This window comes from Schistocerca gregaria, chromosome 2, assembly GCF_023897955.1.
Source record: "Schistocerca gregaria isolate iqSchGreg1 chromosome 2, iqSchGreg1.2, whole genome shotgun sequence".
In the NCBI taxonomy this organism is placed as follows: domain Eukaryota; kingdom Metazoa; phylum Arthropoda; class Insecta; order Orthoptera; family Acrididae; genus Schistocerca; species Schistocerca gregaria.
Genome location: NC_064921.1, coordinates 703,637,710 through 703,653,547, shown reverse-complemented (window position 1 = coordinate 703,653,547; position 15,838 = coordinate 703,637,710). Strand labels below are relative to the sequence as shown.

At 42.6% G+C, this 15,838-nt stretch overlaps 1 protein-coding gene across 1 annotated transcript in view; it reads left to right on the top strand.

The window, feature by feature from the left end:
- Nucleotides 1-15,838, top strand: part of LOC126334817 (iodotyrosine deiodinase 1) — a 110,236-nt gene that overhangs the window by 32,118 nt on the left and 62,280 nt on the right. The window lies entirely within an intron of this gene.

The window sequence follows — 15,838 nt, the reverse complement described above, 5'->3', positions numbered from 1 at the left end:
CGAATCATATGCTAACCTCTTCACATCTGTATCTTCCATCCACGAAAATGTAATGAACTCAATATAAAATCATGAGTCATACCTCACAGGTGATCGGATATTAACGGAAGATGGGTTACTGAACAGCCACCCTAAGCATGCACTGCCGTTAAAGCCGTAACACAGACAGCTGTGTTTGAACTGATGCCACACCTTGGGTTCTGTACTACCTAAGATGACCATAGTCTGCGAATGTGGCGGCGATGAGGGGAGAGGGCACATTCTGTCAGTCTTTTGTACAGACAACCCGGTGTAACTTTTAACTCTACGGTATTTGATCCCTAAGTTGTGGTATCAGAACATCCGCAGGAGTGTTTCAGCGACCTCTGGTGAAACAGCGGTACGTTACTTGGGCCCTTCTTCTGGTACTGCTCATGAAACAGTGTCCAGGTACCACTTCTCAACAAGACAACGCTCATCCACACATGGCACCCCTCTGTGAAGTGTGCTTGGTACTGAAGTTCTCCATATTCTAACAAGATCCTTTGATCTCTCCCTTACAGAACACATATCAGTTCAGACATCAAACTCATCCCAATGCCAATATCTATGGTGTCACGAGCCAGTTACAACGGTAGTGGGTAATCTTACCTCAGGAGAGAACACAACAGCTATATGACATCCATCCCAACAAAGTGAATGCATGCATGCATGGTGCAAAATACTACTTACAAGAGACAAGAAATGTGCTCGAACTGCCAGTTTTGTTGTTCGTTTGACTTCATTTTGTAATCACAGAAATTCAGGGACATAACCGCACAAAGTGTCAAATTTTCCTTTCACTTCCCCCTCTCAAGCTATGTGCTTCTCTTTCTTCTATGTCGGTGTTTGCCTTTGTGCGCCACATCCTTGTGTCCTTCCAGCACTTAATGTAGACTGTTTGTTCTCCGATATTTTTCACTGGACACGCGATTGTTTTTCACAAAGCATAAAATATCAGGCATAAAAAGTTTACTATCGTCCTCCTAGGTGCAGACACTATGCATCCTCCTTGTAGCATTATACTTGGCGCTGTGACGGTATAGTCACAAAATCTGCCACCACAGTAAGTTAAGCAACTTCTGTGCTTTGCAGGCTAGTTAATATAATATTTCTACGTTAAATGTCTATAAAATGTCTCACGGTCAACACAGCTCTTACTTTGAGTGTATGTACTCTCTAATCCGTCTTCAGGCCACACCGATTGAGTGTATGTACATACCCCTAATTAAAATATAACTTAAAACGAACGTGTATACCGCAGCCTCCTCCCTATAATATAATAAAATATTCATTAAAATTACCACCAATTGCACAAAAGATTTTGATGACTTTAGATGTGAACATAGCTTAAGATACCATATGTAAGTCATGAAAGAAATTAAATAACGGAACAATGAATATGTTTTTAAAAAGGTTTTGGCACAGTTTCAACAAAATATCTTCTGATATCCTCTGAGAACCAACACTCAACTCAGTCTATCTTCGTATACTAAAGAATATTCACTTCACATTTATAGCTTCCTATAGAATTCATCAGGATAACAAGCAATCAGGGAAGGAGAGTTCGTAACTGCAAAACTGTACCCCGCTATCCTACAGTAAATTTGATGCAACGTATCTTAATGATCTTTCGTTTTCTCAATAAATTGTAGTGTTCGCCTGTAGAGGTGACAAAATACAACGATTAGAAAAGCTTAGTTGAGTGTGTTTGAAAGTAGACCTGAAAATCAATTACAATACTCCCAAAAAAATTACAGCCAGCATATCGAGAAGAAAATAGAACGAATTAATAATGGCGTCTTAGGGCACTGAGTGAATATGCAGCAAAAGACATAAACAGAAAAGTAAAAATGTTTTATATTGCTTTCGGTGTATCACAGCTCAGCTTCTGACAGATCTGGGAAGGAGAGTTTAGAGTGCATTGCCAAATTTAAAGTACAGCAATGCTACATGGAGTTTTAATGCAAAAACCATTCGAAAAATAAAATCTGCTAAGCGAAAAATGGAAGAGATTTCGGTTGTCCATTACTAAGAAAGGGTCAGGAAACACAATAGAGCGGAAAAAGTAGTCATGACTGAAATTAAATTAAATAAGGTGCAGTGAGGCACGCAGCCAGGCAAATGGATGTCACATGGATGAACGAGGCTTTTTGCTGGAAAAGGCCAAGACGACAGTCTAATGGGATGCAGGTAGATAACATCAGAAAAAAATTGCAGAAGCAACAATCAAAGGTGAACAAAATTTACTTCGCATTAAATTAATGTCTTCCGAGAAATTCGTGAATTCGGGACTTCTGACTTGTGAAGTCATCGATGTAGGTGTCTCCCAATGAAGAAAACCTAGATTTGTTTCAATTCACTGAAGCGATGTTCTTGTAAAAGGGAATAGAATGGTGGGTAACTAACTTTGATGAGAAGTACTCTATAGCATACGCTTACAGAGAACGTAAAGTAGATGTTCGATAGCGTTAAGGAAAACGAGAAAGCTGTGACATGCGTAAAGTACGCTCTGGAGTGTTAAGGCGGTAAGCTCCTTAGCATTGTAGGCAGCCCGCTACACAAACGAGCACGCAAAAAATACAAGGGCTATTCGTTTATTAAGGCCCGATTGATCGCGAAATGGAAATCACAGTGAAAATCAAGAATGTTCGCAACAGTTGGCTGCACCTTCCAGCTACTTCTCTACATAGACATATGTCGTAGCGTTATACAAACTTCCCAATCCCTCGTCATAGAAGGCAGCTGCCTGTGTTTTCCACTAATTTTCTACGCTGGTCTGAAGTTCGTTGTCTGTGCGAAGGTGTTGTCTTCGTAGCCAGCGGTTCGTATGAGCAGAGCGGAAAATCTGAGGGAGTCAAGTCCGGGCTGTATGGTGGGTGATCAAACACTTCTCATCGTAAACGCTGCATCTTCATTGCCCCTGCAATGTACGACCGAGAGTTGTCATGAAGAAGGAAATGCATGACAGTTTTGTTAAATGGACTGCATGAAATCAGGCGTTATCTCCCAGCAGACACTCATACATGTCTGGAGACATTATTTTCTAGGCATTTTAACGTTTTCACTGTGTGTTCAGCACTGAAAAGAGCGACATGACGTGATCGACAGACCTACTACAGATGCTGCCCCTAACGTCTGTGGAAATTTTCATCAGATTATCACGGTGGTTTCCCTTTCGCAACCGATCGGTTCTTAATAAACGAACATCACTTTTACAGTTTGATATGTTTTCTCGGCCTTCTTTAATAAAATCGCATGAACATGTCCGGGTAGTGTTCGGCAGAATAGTGGTGACATTTGGTACCAGTGCGGCTCAACTTACACCTCACGTGAGCTTCTGAACTGTGGCCTTCTTTTCGCATGTGTCGACATCTTACTGATTGTAGCTTCACTGAGCCCAAGGCTGACGTCACAGGGCGCCCCGCTAATCCATCATTACAGAGGAAGCTGTAGGGGCATTTGAGACAAATTTAGAACTTCTGCGTTGCAATGGGACACAATTAAGACGTTTCGGAAAAGTGCTCTTTTAACTGTGTTGCGCATTGTATTTGCATTCGTCAGATATCGCAATTAACGTTGTAGCTTACTTCTTCGTTGGAACTGTTTTCGTAGTTTATAGCAGAACTGGGCAGGACATCATGACTGCATGTGTTAAGTCGCAGTTCCACCGACGCAACATGTGGGCAACACGTGGCATGCGGCATTACCGGGTTTTACACGTAGCATTTCGACCAGGCCGACATAGCAGCACGCCGCATGCTGCGCTGTAGCGTGTGGAACCTCGCAACTTGTCGCCAGCTGTCCGTCACTTAGTGCGGCACAGGCTTCTTGCCTGCGACGAGGAGTTGGCGACTGAGAAAACATATTCTCTCACTGAAGATTTCCTAGTTCGCCTGTGTTGTGGGACATTAAAACGAGTGACTAAAAAGATAGCCGGCCATTGTGCCCGACGGTTCCAGGCGCTTCAGTCCGGAACCGCGCTGCTGTTACGGTCGCAGGTTCGAATGCTGCCTCGGGCATGGATGTGTGTGATGTCCTTAGGTTAGTTAGGTTTAAGTATTTCTAAGTCTAGGGGACTAATGACTTCAGATGTTAAGTCCCATAGTGCTAAGAGCCATTTCAACCATTTTAACTAAACAGATAGTAGATTAAAGAACGATAAGGTAGGACAGCTGTCCACGAAATTTATTCTTTTTATTTTTAGTATCACTAGAATACTTCCCGACTGACTCAAATAAGCTGACGTTTAGCTGCTGCATAAGAAGGAAGAAAAATTAATACTTTTTTCAGCATTCTAGAAAAGTTTAGAAAAAGCTTCTTAACTATCTGACTACAAATAATATGCAGTCGAATTCACACATTGGATTTCTAAAAAGGTTCTGGTATTGAAAAGGATAACTGCACATACAGTGAGAATATAATTAATGCGTTAGACAATAAATTGCTGCCCACTGGTAGAGTCTGTGAACTGTAAAAGGAATTTGACTGTTCTTCACAATAACCTTATAAATCATCGTACAACTAGCAGCTAATTACATATTGTGTCCACCAATGTTTTGTCTTAGAACCTCTACTTCATCTTGTGATACTACTGGCATTTCATTGCTAACTTTACCAGATGCCACGTTTTTTCTGTTTCCAGATGATACGAACATTGAAATAAATAGCAACATGTTCAAATGTGTGTGAAATCTTATGGGACTTACCTGCTAAGGTCATCAGTCCCTAAGCTTACACACTACTTAACCTAAAGTATCCTAAGGACAAATACACACACCCTTGGCCGAGGGAGAACTCGAACCTCCGCCGGAAGATTAGATTAGATTAGATTAATACTTGTTCCATAGATCATGAATACGACACTTCGTAATGATGTGGAACGTGTCAGGTTAATGAAAGATGTCTGTTCAAGATATTACATTACACAAAATATTCCATGACACTAATGCTTAAGTTAGTTTTTTTCCCTCCCTTAATTTACATCTAAAAATTCAGCCAATGGGTAGAAGGAGTTGTCATCTAGAAATTCTTTAAATTTATTTTTAAATGTTGGTTGACTATCTGTCAGGCTTTTGATGTTGTTTGGTAAGTGACCAAAGACTTTTGTGGCAGCATAATTTACCCCTTTCTGTGCCAAAGTCAGATTTAACCCTGCATAGTGAAGATCATCCTTTCTCCTGGGGTTATAGCTATGCACACTGCTATTACTTTTGAACTGGGCTAGATTATTAACAACAAATTTCATAAGTGAATATATATACCGTGGAGTTACTGTGGGGATCCCCAGATCCTTAAATAGATGTCTGCAGGATGACAGTGGGTGGCTCCAGCAATTATTCTGATTACACGTTTTTGAGCAATGAATACTTTATACTCAACGATGAATTACCCCAGAATGATACCATACGAAAGCAGTGAATAAAAGTAGGCATAGTAAGCTAATTTACTGAGATTCTTATCACCAAAATTTGCAATAGCCACACAGTCCAATACTGCAGCGCCCAGACCGCTCGGCTAATCCGCGCGGCTAAAAAAATAGCAAAAAAAAGGAATGTTTTAGGAAGACTGATTAATGAAATTTTCATGGATATTGGTATCCAACCAATTCTTTGTCACTAAACACTGAAAAGATGCTAGACACAGTTCAGAACGTGTAAGAGGTTTACACCAAATATATGTCTAACTTACGACGACAACTTGATAGAAGAGATTGACACTGTTCAATTCTTGGAAATACATCTTAATGGCAAATTCTTTTGAGAGAATCGTACAGCAGAACTGCTGAAGTCCTCTAAATAAAATTTTGTTTGTAATGTGGATGTTCTCAGTCACAGGTGAAATAAAAATAAAGCAACTAGCATACTTCGCTTATGTACTTCGCTTGCGCACTTCGCTTTGTTTCACTTCATCGTGCCATACAGGACCACTTTTTGGAGTAACTCATCAAATCAAGCTGACGTTTGCCTGGTTCAGCGGTATGGTGTCAACTTGAGAATGTTCTGCAGAGGCCTGTTCAACGATCTGGGGATATTAACCTTCTGCTTCAGTTCAAGGAATCAATATCAGAAGTAAAAATAATCTTCATAAATAGTAAAAGTCGCTGTATTTTAGACCATAAAGGTGTCAGTTATTCAGAAACACGCATTTTAATAACTTGCCATACAAATTTAACTATTATCAAGTACATTTTAGTACAAGCCTTGAAGACATAACTATGTGATCAAAAGTATCCGGACACATGGCTGAAAACGACTTACAATTTCGTGGCGCCCTCCACTGGTAATGCTAGAATTCAGTGTGGTATTTGTCCACCCTTAACCTTGATGACAGCTTCCACTCTCGCAGGCATACGTTCAATCAGGTGCTGGAAGGTTTCTTGGGGAATGGCAGCCCATTCTTCACGGAGTGCTGCACTGAGGAGAGATATCGATGCCGGTCGGTGAGGCCTGACACGAAGTCGGCGTTCCAAAACTTCCCAAAAGTGTCCTATAGGATTCAGGTCGGGATTCTATGCAGGCCAGTCCATTACAGGGATGTTATTGTCGTGTAACCACTCCGCCACATGCCGTGCATTATGAACAGGTGCTCGATCGTGTAGAAAGTTGCAATCGCCATACCCGAATTGCTCTTCAACAGTGGCAAGCAAGAAGGTGCTTGGCCACATCATAACACCACCGCCTCCAAATTTTCCTGTTAGCGCCTCACACGCTGGCAAATGACGTTCACCGGGCATTCGCCATATCCACACCCTGCCATCGGATCGCCACATTGTGCACCGCGATTCGTCACTCCACACAACGTTTTTCCACTGTTCAGTCGTCCAATGTTTACGCTCCTTACACCAAACGAGGCGTCGTTTGGCATTTACCGGCGTGATGTGTAGCTTATAGTAGCCGCTCGACCATGAAAACCATGTTTTCTCACCTCCCGCCTAACTGTCATAGTACTTTCAGTGGATCCTGATGCATTTTGGAATTGCTGTGTGATGGTCTGGATAGATGTCTGCCTATTACACATTACGACCCTCTGTCGGCCGTATCTATTACTCAACAGACGAGGTCGGCCTGTACGCCTTTGTGCTGTACGTTTCCCTTCACGTTTTCACTTTACTATCGGAAACAATGTATCTAGGAATGTTTAGGAGTGTGGAAATCTCGCGTACAGACGGATGACACAAGTGACACCAAGTCACCTGACCACGTTCGAAGTTCGTGAGTTCCGCGGAGCGCCCCATTCTGCTCTATCACGATGTCTAATGACTACTGAGGTCGCTGATATTGAGTACGTGGCAATAGGTGGTAGCACAATGCACCTAATATGAAAAATGTGTGTTTTTGAGAGTGTCCGATACTTTTGATCACATAGTGTATTAGTGGTCAACTCCTTCTATAACATTGGCGAATTAGTAGAGCCAACTAACGAGTATATTATCATTAATATTAAATCAAGTGAGTGTTACGTAAAATTTGAATTCTGCATATCATCGGTGCGTAATGAGATTCATGTAAATAATTGTTGCAAACTGCATTCTGTTTCATGACACATGGCGACAATAGTCTAAGACTTATCATATGTACCCACTGTATTATACATCTAAATATTTTGATGTTATCTTGTGAACGAAAATACGTTTAAGAAATTTTCTTACTTGTTCTACATCTAGGAAGACAGTTTAACATCTACATCTACATGACTACTCTGCAATTCACATTTAAGTGCTTGGCAGAGGGTTCATCGAACCACAATCATACTATCTCTCTACTATTCCACTCCCGAACAGCGAGCGGGAAAAACGAACACCTAAACCTTTCTGTTCGAGCTCTGATTTCTCTTATTTTATTTTGATGATCATTCCTACCTATGTAGGGTTTGTGGAAGGGACATTACCATGTCTCCTTTTCTTTGTATGTATTTATTACGTATTCTTGTTTAACGGCATGTTCTCAATTCTTGAGTATCTCCTTACTAGGATCTATAGAAGCAAAAGTGCATATGACCTGGTCTAAAAGAAGAAAATCAAAACTTTATAAACTGCACTTCACTGAGATCGTAAAACACTTCAACGATCTAACAAAAAGTGGTACAGCCCCTGAGAAAGCAGGGAAATGGTTTGCATATGGCCTGCTAAATTTATTACATACCGTTGATGAACAATGAAAAACCATAGAAAGCCAACATGTAATGGAAATTTGTGGTAAGTTCTACGGAACCGGGCTGCTGAGGTCATCGATCCCTAGGCTTACACACTACTTAAACTAACTTAACATAACTTATACTAAGGACAACACACACACCCATGCCCAAGGAAGGACTCGAACCTCCGACTGGGCGAGCTGCGCGAAACGTGGCGAGACGCCCTAGAAAGCACGGCTACCCTGCGCGGCGCGAACATAGCCTGCGACATTAGGTTATATACTTTCTAGATAACAGCGAATTTGTAGCACAGTTTCACGTCGCACGCCATAACTTGAGAATACTTGATGACATACTGCATGGTACTAAAAATGGCTCCTAGTGTTCTCTCGGTATAATTGCGCCTTTAGCATGTGATGCAGTGTCGTGAATGACGGAATGTGCATTCTAAAAGCCCATTCTCCAGCTACAAAGTAGTTACGGCTATTTAGAACCGCTTGACAAAGGCACCCAGGTTCTACATCTACACACATATTCCGAAACCCACTGTATGGTGCGTGGCGGTGGATACTTTGTAACACAAAGAGTCATTTTCTTTTCTGTGACACTAGAAAATAGAGCGACGGAAAAACGACTGTATATGAGACTCCGCACGAGCCCTAATTTCTCTTATCTTCTTCGCCCTTATGTGAAATGTACGTTGGCGACAGTGGAATCGTTCTGCAATCAGCTTCAAACGCCGGTTCTCTAAATTTTCTCAGTAGTGTTCCTCGAAAAGAACGTCGCCTTCCCGCCAGGGATTCGATTTGAGCCCCCGAAGCATCTCCGTAACAATTCCGTGTTGACCAAAGCTGCCGGTAACAACTCTAGATGCCAACGACTGAATAGCTTCGGTGTCTTCCTTTAATCTGACTGGCTGTGGATCCCAAACATTTAAGCAGCAATCAAGAATAGGTCGCATTAGTGCTTTATGCGCGGTCTCCTTTACAAATGACCCACACCTTACTAAAATTCTCTCAACAAACCGAAGTCGACCACTCGCGTTCCCTACCAGAATCCTTCCTGCTCGTTTCATTTCATATCGCTCTGAAACGTTACGCTTAGGTGTTTAATAGATCTGTTATATTTTTTCTACGTTCAGAGCTAATTGCCATTCATCACACCAACTTTTATCCTCGTACAGTCACTCGACGATGACACCACAGCGTCATCAGCAAATATCCGCAAAGAAAAGTGGTTCAGATGGCTCTGAGCACTGTGGGACTTAACTTCTGAGGTCGTCAGTCCCCTAGAACTTAGAACTACTTAAACCTAACTAACCTAAAGACATCACACACATACATGCCTTAGGGCAGGATCCGAACCTGCGAGCGTAGCGGTCGCGCGGTTCCAGACTGTAGCGCCTAGAACCGCTCGGCCACCTCGCCCGGAAAAATAGCCGCAGATCGCTACTCACTATATCCGTCGGTCCTATCTCATTTCCCTATTGATACTTAAAAAGTCTTCGAGCCATTCTCATCCGTAAGATCGTACCTTCGTTAAGTCTACAGTGGAGCACCACGTCAAACGCTGTACGGAAATCTAGGAATATGGAATCTGTCTGTTGCCCTTAATCCATAGTTTGCAGGGCCTCATGTGATAAAAGGATGAGTTCTGCACGAATGATGCAATGTTCCTTGACTTCCGGAAGGCGTTAGATACAGTTTAGCGCTGTGTTTTAGTGAATAGAATGCGAGTTTACGGAGGCCATATTGGTGACTGTATTCAGGGCTTTCTAGAAGACAAACGGGACTAAATCGACAGAGGTAAAGTTAATTTTATGAGAACCCAAAAGAGGTTGATACTGTTTACGATGAACACAAATAAGCCAAAACATTACTGTTATTGGTCACAGCTAGACTGAATGACGCCTGATGACTTTGTGGGCACTTGGAGCGGAAGAGAGACGAAAGGGGCATTCTCGCGACGAAATGGACCACAGATGGGGAGAAATCCACTGCATCCGAAGTGTCAAAGACAGCGTGAAAATACTGCTCCAGTGTCCCCACATCTGGAAGAAGCTGTGCATAAAAGATACTTCTGAGATGATCCCATAACCAGAAATGGCACCAGTTGAAATCCGGTGAACGAGCAGACCATGCAACTGGACCCCCTCATACGATCCACCGACCAGGGAATACATGATTGAGATGCGTCTAGACGTTAATGACGAAGTGGCCTGGATCACCACATATAGCAGCCACATAATCCTTCAAATCATCAATGGCACTTGTTCCAGCAGGGAGGGCAAAATCACTCGCAAGAGACGTGGAAGGAAGACTGGTCCCAAAATACAGTCGACAATTATTCCGGCCCACACATTCCGGCTGCACCTATGATGATGATTCGCTGTCACCATACCACTCTGCTTAAGAATAGATGACACACATCCTGGAATAGTGGTTGCCTGGTGAAGAAACCAGTGACAAAACTGCTCCCAATGTGGAGCCCTGTACACGCTGTAAATGAAGAGGCAGAAACAATTGTCGTGGAAAATGTTCCACACGGTCGATTGGCTTACCCTGCACTGGCGGGACAATTGCCTGGCACTCACTCGGCGCTCGCCTTCCACAGTGTTAATCACATTTTCTTCCAGGTCTCCATAGATTTCTGATACGTCCTTCCTGAAACAACCCTGTCTCAAACAAACTGCGAAACATTGTTGCAGACATTGAATGCTGTGGTTGTTGCCAGCAGGGATAGGTCTCCTGATACAACCTTCCTGCCCACCGCCCGTTGCCACTTGCCTTTCCGTTAGTAAAGGCAAATGGCAATTCTCAATTCGGATACGGAACCATCATGTACAACGCTCTATCACATCCACTACAAGTGAGTCAGCATGAGAAGTGAATCGAACACATCACCAATTACTATGGCAGGAGAGAACGCTAGGGCATCACGTATGAGGAACGGTACCACCCTCTACGAGGAAACCATGCATACTGTAACTATGGCTGCATGGTACAGCGCGTATTTGACTGCAGTGTCTCTAACAAAATATGAATGGATAAATGGTTTCTATCACGGAAACCACGCATTTCCAGACATCAGTTCATTAGACCAATTTTGTTCCGTATCCTCTCATCGATCAATCCCTAGAGCATGTACAAGGTAGAGAAAATCATCCTGTATATTAACGGTCCAGTGTATAATATCAAAATCTCCACGGGACGTTTTGCAGACGATGCTGTTGTCTAAAGGACGGACGCAACGCTAGAAGATTGTAGCAACAAGGAGGGAGAACTTTGGAGGATCAAAAATTGATCAGGGGTTGGTAGTTGATCCTGAGAGTAAATAATTGTAGCATATTCCGCGTTAACTGCTGAAAAGAGCAATTAGTGTTCGATTACGATGTTGGTGAGACATAACACGAACCGTAACACCTGTAAAAGAGCTAGATGTAACCGTAAGCGACCTAAACGGGAACGTTCATATAAAACAATAGTAGGGGAGAACGGGGGAATACCGACACCATCGTTTTCTGTTTACTAGCACTGTAGTACCTGGGAGCTAGTGCCGCTGCACAGGAGGCAGTGCCAACTGTGGCTGCAGGGTCGATGAGTTCTTGTAAATGACACTCTTATTGTGGTACTAAAAAACTGAATTTTAATTTTGTGGTTTCCGTTTAAACTGAGGTAAGCGTTTCAATACTTTTTTAACTGTATTGTAGGTAATTACGTAATATGTTTTCTACAGTGTATTTTAGTGTGTGTTTTATATCTACCAACAGATGAATATGTGACGTTGTCGAAAGGGTTCGATATCTCCTCGTGCTCTAGACTTCAGGAAAAAAAGTTGTTTGTGCTTAAACAAGATCTTATATCTAATTTCAGGTGTCGAGGACAAGAAAAAGAAAGTTAGAAAGGAATTAATGAAGTGAATCTATTACATTCAAATTCAGACGAGATACCTTCCTTGGAAAAATCTGCTTTTCCTCTTTAAGAAGAACAAGAATTAACCAATCATGCGTCTACATTGGCAGAATTATTCAATAGTATTTCCCTGGTTGAGTTGCGTCGAATTGCATATGACATTGCCGAAAAATTATGCCTTAAGCAAATTTCAGTAAAATTCCCCAAATGTCAGGAGAAGACAAAGCCTAAAATGAGCTTAAGAAAACCATCAGCAAGAAGTATCAGCAGACGTCTGGATTTCAATAAAGCTAAAGTTGATTTAGTTTTGTTTCCATCACAGTGACATTTCTGAAAAACATACATATTTAGGTATATTATTAAGATAATATAACATCTTACTCTCTTAGAACAGGAATTTTATTGTCCCTGTATTTCATAACGTCGGTATTATCCTGTAAGGGCGTCGATATTACCCATGTACTCGGGAGAATACCGACAAGTTGCAGCATTAAGAAAACGGTTGTACAGCTCCGAAGGTATTCAACATTTTTCGATTTTTCTGGTACAAGTTACGTAAACTGAAGGTGGAGGGGGGAGAGGGAGAAAGGAAAGGAAAGAGAAGGAATTCATTATGCCAGCTGCATCGAGACTTCAAGCGAAGTTAGCTGCGACGAGTGAAAAATCTGTGCCGCGCCATATTCGAACCATAGATCTCCAGTTTACTAGGCAGTTCCGTTCACCAAAGCGCCTTCCGGACACAGTGTTTATCGCAATTGCGCCGACTGTCTCGGTACGCCTCTCAATCGACTCACATTCCCAGCCAGAGCCATGTACACGCAGTTCAGTTTACATAATTTGTATCGCAGCTACGAAATCCACATAGTGTCTGTTCTTTCGGACACAACCATGCGTCTAACATTCATTGGTCACAGAGGGTGTAATGAAATTTTTCCATGTAAGTGACAGATTCCAAAAAATGAAAAATCTCTTAAGGCAGTAGTGCTCTCCAAGGCTGAGATTAATAGAAAAAATCTTAAGGAAACATAATTCATCCACCAAAGAATTGGCTTAAAAACACTTGCACGACCGATTCCTGGCTATTGCCAGTTAGACTTGGATCCTTACGAGTCTGCATTAAAAGCAGAGGCAGAGAAGATCCAACGTAGAGCGGCTTGTTTCGTCGCTGGATCAGTTAGTAAGAGCGAGAGCGTTATGGAGACTGTCAACACGCTCCAATGACAGTTCTTCCCACGCACTAATCACAAATGGGCACAAGAAACGGTGGTGATACAAGTACCCTCGTCCACACGCTGTGGCCTGCGAACTATAAATAGGCGCAGATGTTGTAAGGTTACAGATATAGTTCCTCTCTGAGTATCGATATCTGTACCTTACAGGTAATGGCCTAGCACAGCAGCGCTACTGCCAGGAGAACCCACAGTAATCGAGAAGCTGGGTTTCGCGCCAACAATTACGGATGGCGTGGAAGGAAGGAGTAGCGGGGAGTCGTACGTGGATGTCGGAGGTGGCTGAACGATACATGCCCACGTGCCGTGAGAAGTTCGATAAATGTGTTAAATGTTGTAGTATTCATGCAGGGGATTGAGATCTCGTCCGTATTAAAAGCGAGTAGTTAGCAAAGATCAGTAGAAGCAATGGTTACCTCAGAAAGGTAAAAAAAGTTGAAATAAAAGTGTACATCAGTACGTGTGCATAGAAACATTAGGACGAGCTCCATGCCATGTACTAGAGACCGTATACCTTTCAGTTTTATGGAGTCAATGTCTTCTTTCGTATCCTTTTTATATCTATTAGAACTTACAGAGTGCAAAGATTTTTAATGGCAACGCTGGTAGGTTTCATAGGGCGTGTACCGGTAGGTACACGGTGGCATTTTCAGTCTACATGTTCATCCTTGGGAGTAAGATGCCCACTATAAACTTTGCAGCATACACATTGGTCCAATCGCCACTGTTATACGAGGGTCACTCCAAAAGAAATGCACAATGTTTCTTTTTTTTAATCCATCTTTTATTCTACATGTTTGGAAGTTTTACAGTATGTAGATACATCCTTTAGGAACAATATTTTACTTCTCCACATAATTTCCATCCCTCTCAACTGCCTTGCGCCATCTTGGAACCAGCGCCTGTATACCCGCACAGTAAAATTGTGGACCAACCTGTTGGAGCCACTGTTTGGCAGCGTGTACAAGGGTGAGTCTTTCAGTTTCCCAAAGAGCTGATAGTCACATTGAACCAGGTTAGGACTGTAAGGCGGCTGTTTCAGTGTTGCCCTTCCGATTTTTGCGATCGCTTCCATGGCTTTTTGACTGACATGTGGCCGTGCACTGTCGTGCAACAGCAGAACATCCTGCTTTTGCCGATTTGGTCAAACACGACTCAGTCGAGCTTGAAGTTTCTTCAGTGTCGTCACATATGCATCAGGATTTATGTTGGTTCCACTTGGCATGATGTCCACAAGCAAGAGTCCTTCGGAATCGAAAAACACCATAGCCATAACTTTTCCAGCAGAAGGTGTGGTTTTGAATTTTCTGTTCTTGGGGGAATTTGCATGAAGCCACTCAATTGATTGCCTCTTAGTCTCTGGTGAAAAATGATAGAGCCATGTTTCATCAACGATTTTTCCAAGAAATTCATGTCCACCATTCTCGTACTGTTCCAAAAGTTCGCTGCATACCGTTTTTCATGTTTATTTGTAAGCCACTGTCAACATCCTGGGAACCCACCTTGCACAAACCTTCATTGTCTGGAGTGTGTGCAGTCGGGGCCTGCCGGTGTATGGACAATCCTCAATAGTGCCGTACCCGCTTTCATCAAGTAACCTGCTTGCCCACCGACTAGCTGTACTGCGATCGACAGCAGCATCTCCATACACCTTTTTCAACCTCTTGCAGATGTTTCCCACTGTCTCGTTTTCACAGCACAGGAATTCTATGACAGCACGTTGCTTCTGACAAACGTCAAGTGTAGCAGCCATCTTGGAGACATGCTGTGACGGCGCCACTCACGGGAACAGGTTGAACTAAGTTTGAAAACAAGTGGAGAGGATGTATCTACACACTGTAAAACTTTCACACATGCAGAATGAAAACTGTATTGTTTACAAAAATAGTGTGCATTTCTTTAGGGATTGACCCTCGTATCAACACAGCTAGTGATACTGACAAGGGAACCTTCCCATCGCACCCCCCTCAGATTTAGTTATAAGTTGGCACACTGGATAGGCCTTGAAAAACTGAACACAGATCAATCGAGAAAACAGGAAGAAGTTGTGTGGAACTATGAAAAAAATAAGCAAAGTATACAAACTGTGTAGTCAACGCTCAAGATATGCAACTTCAAGGAAAATGTGAGCCATGGAGCTCTATGATCCTGTGGTTAGCGTGCGCAGCTGCGGAATGAGAGTTCTTTGGTTCAAGTTTTCCCTCGAGTGGAAAGTTTTATTTTTTATTTCCGCAAAGTTATGACCTGTCCGTTCGTTCATTGACGTCTCTGTTCACTGTAATAAGTTTAGTGTCTGTGTTTTGCGACCGCACCGCAAAACCGCTGCGATTAGTAGACGAAAGGACGTGCCTCTCCGATGGGAACCGAAAACATTTGATCGCAAGGTCGTAGGTCAACCGATTCCTCCACAGGAAAGAACGTCTGATATTTTCTATACGACACTGGTGACGGCATGTGCTTCACATGATAGGAATATGTTGCCGACCCACCTAACTTGTACACTTGGCGAATGGGTAAAACGATTCTTCTACCTTGTCCGATTTA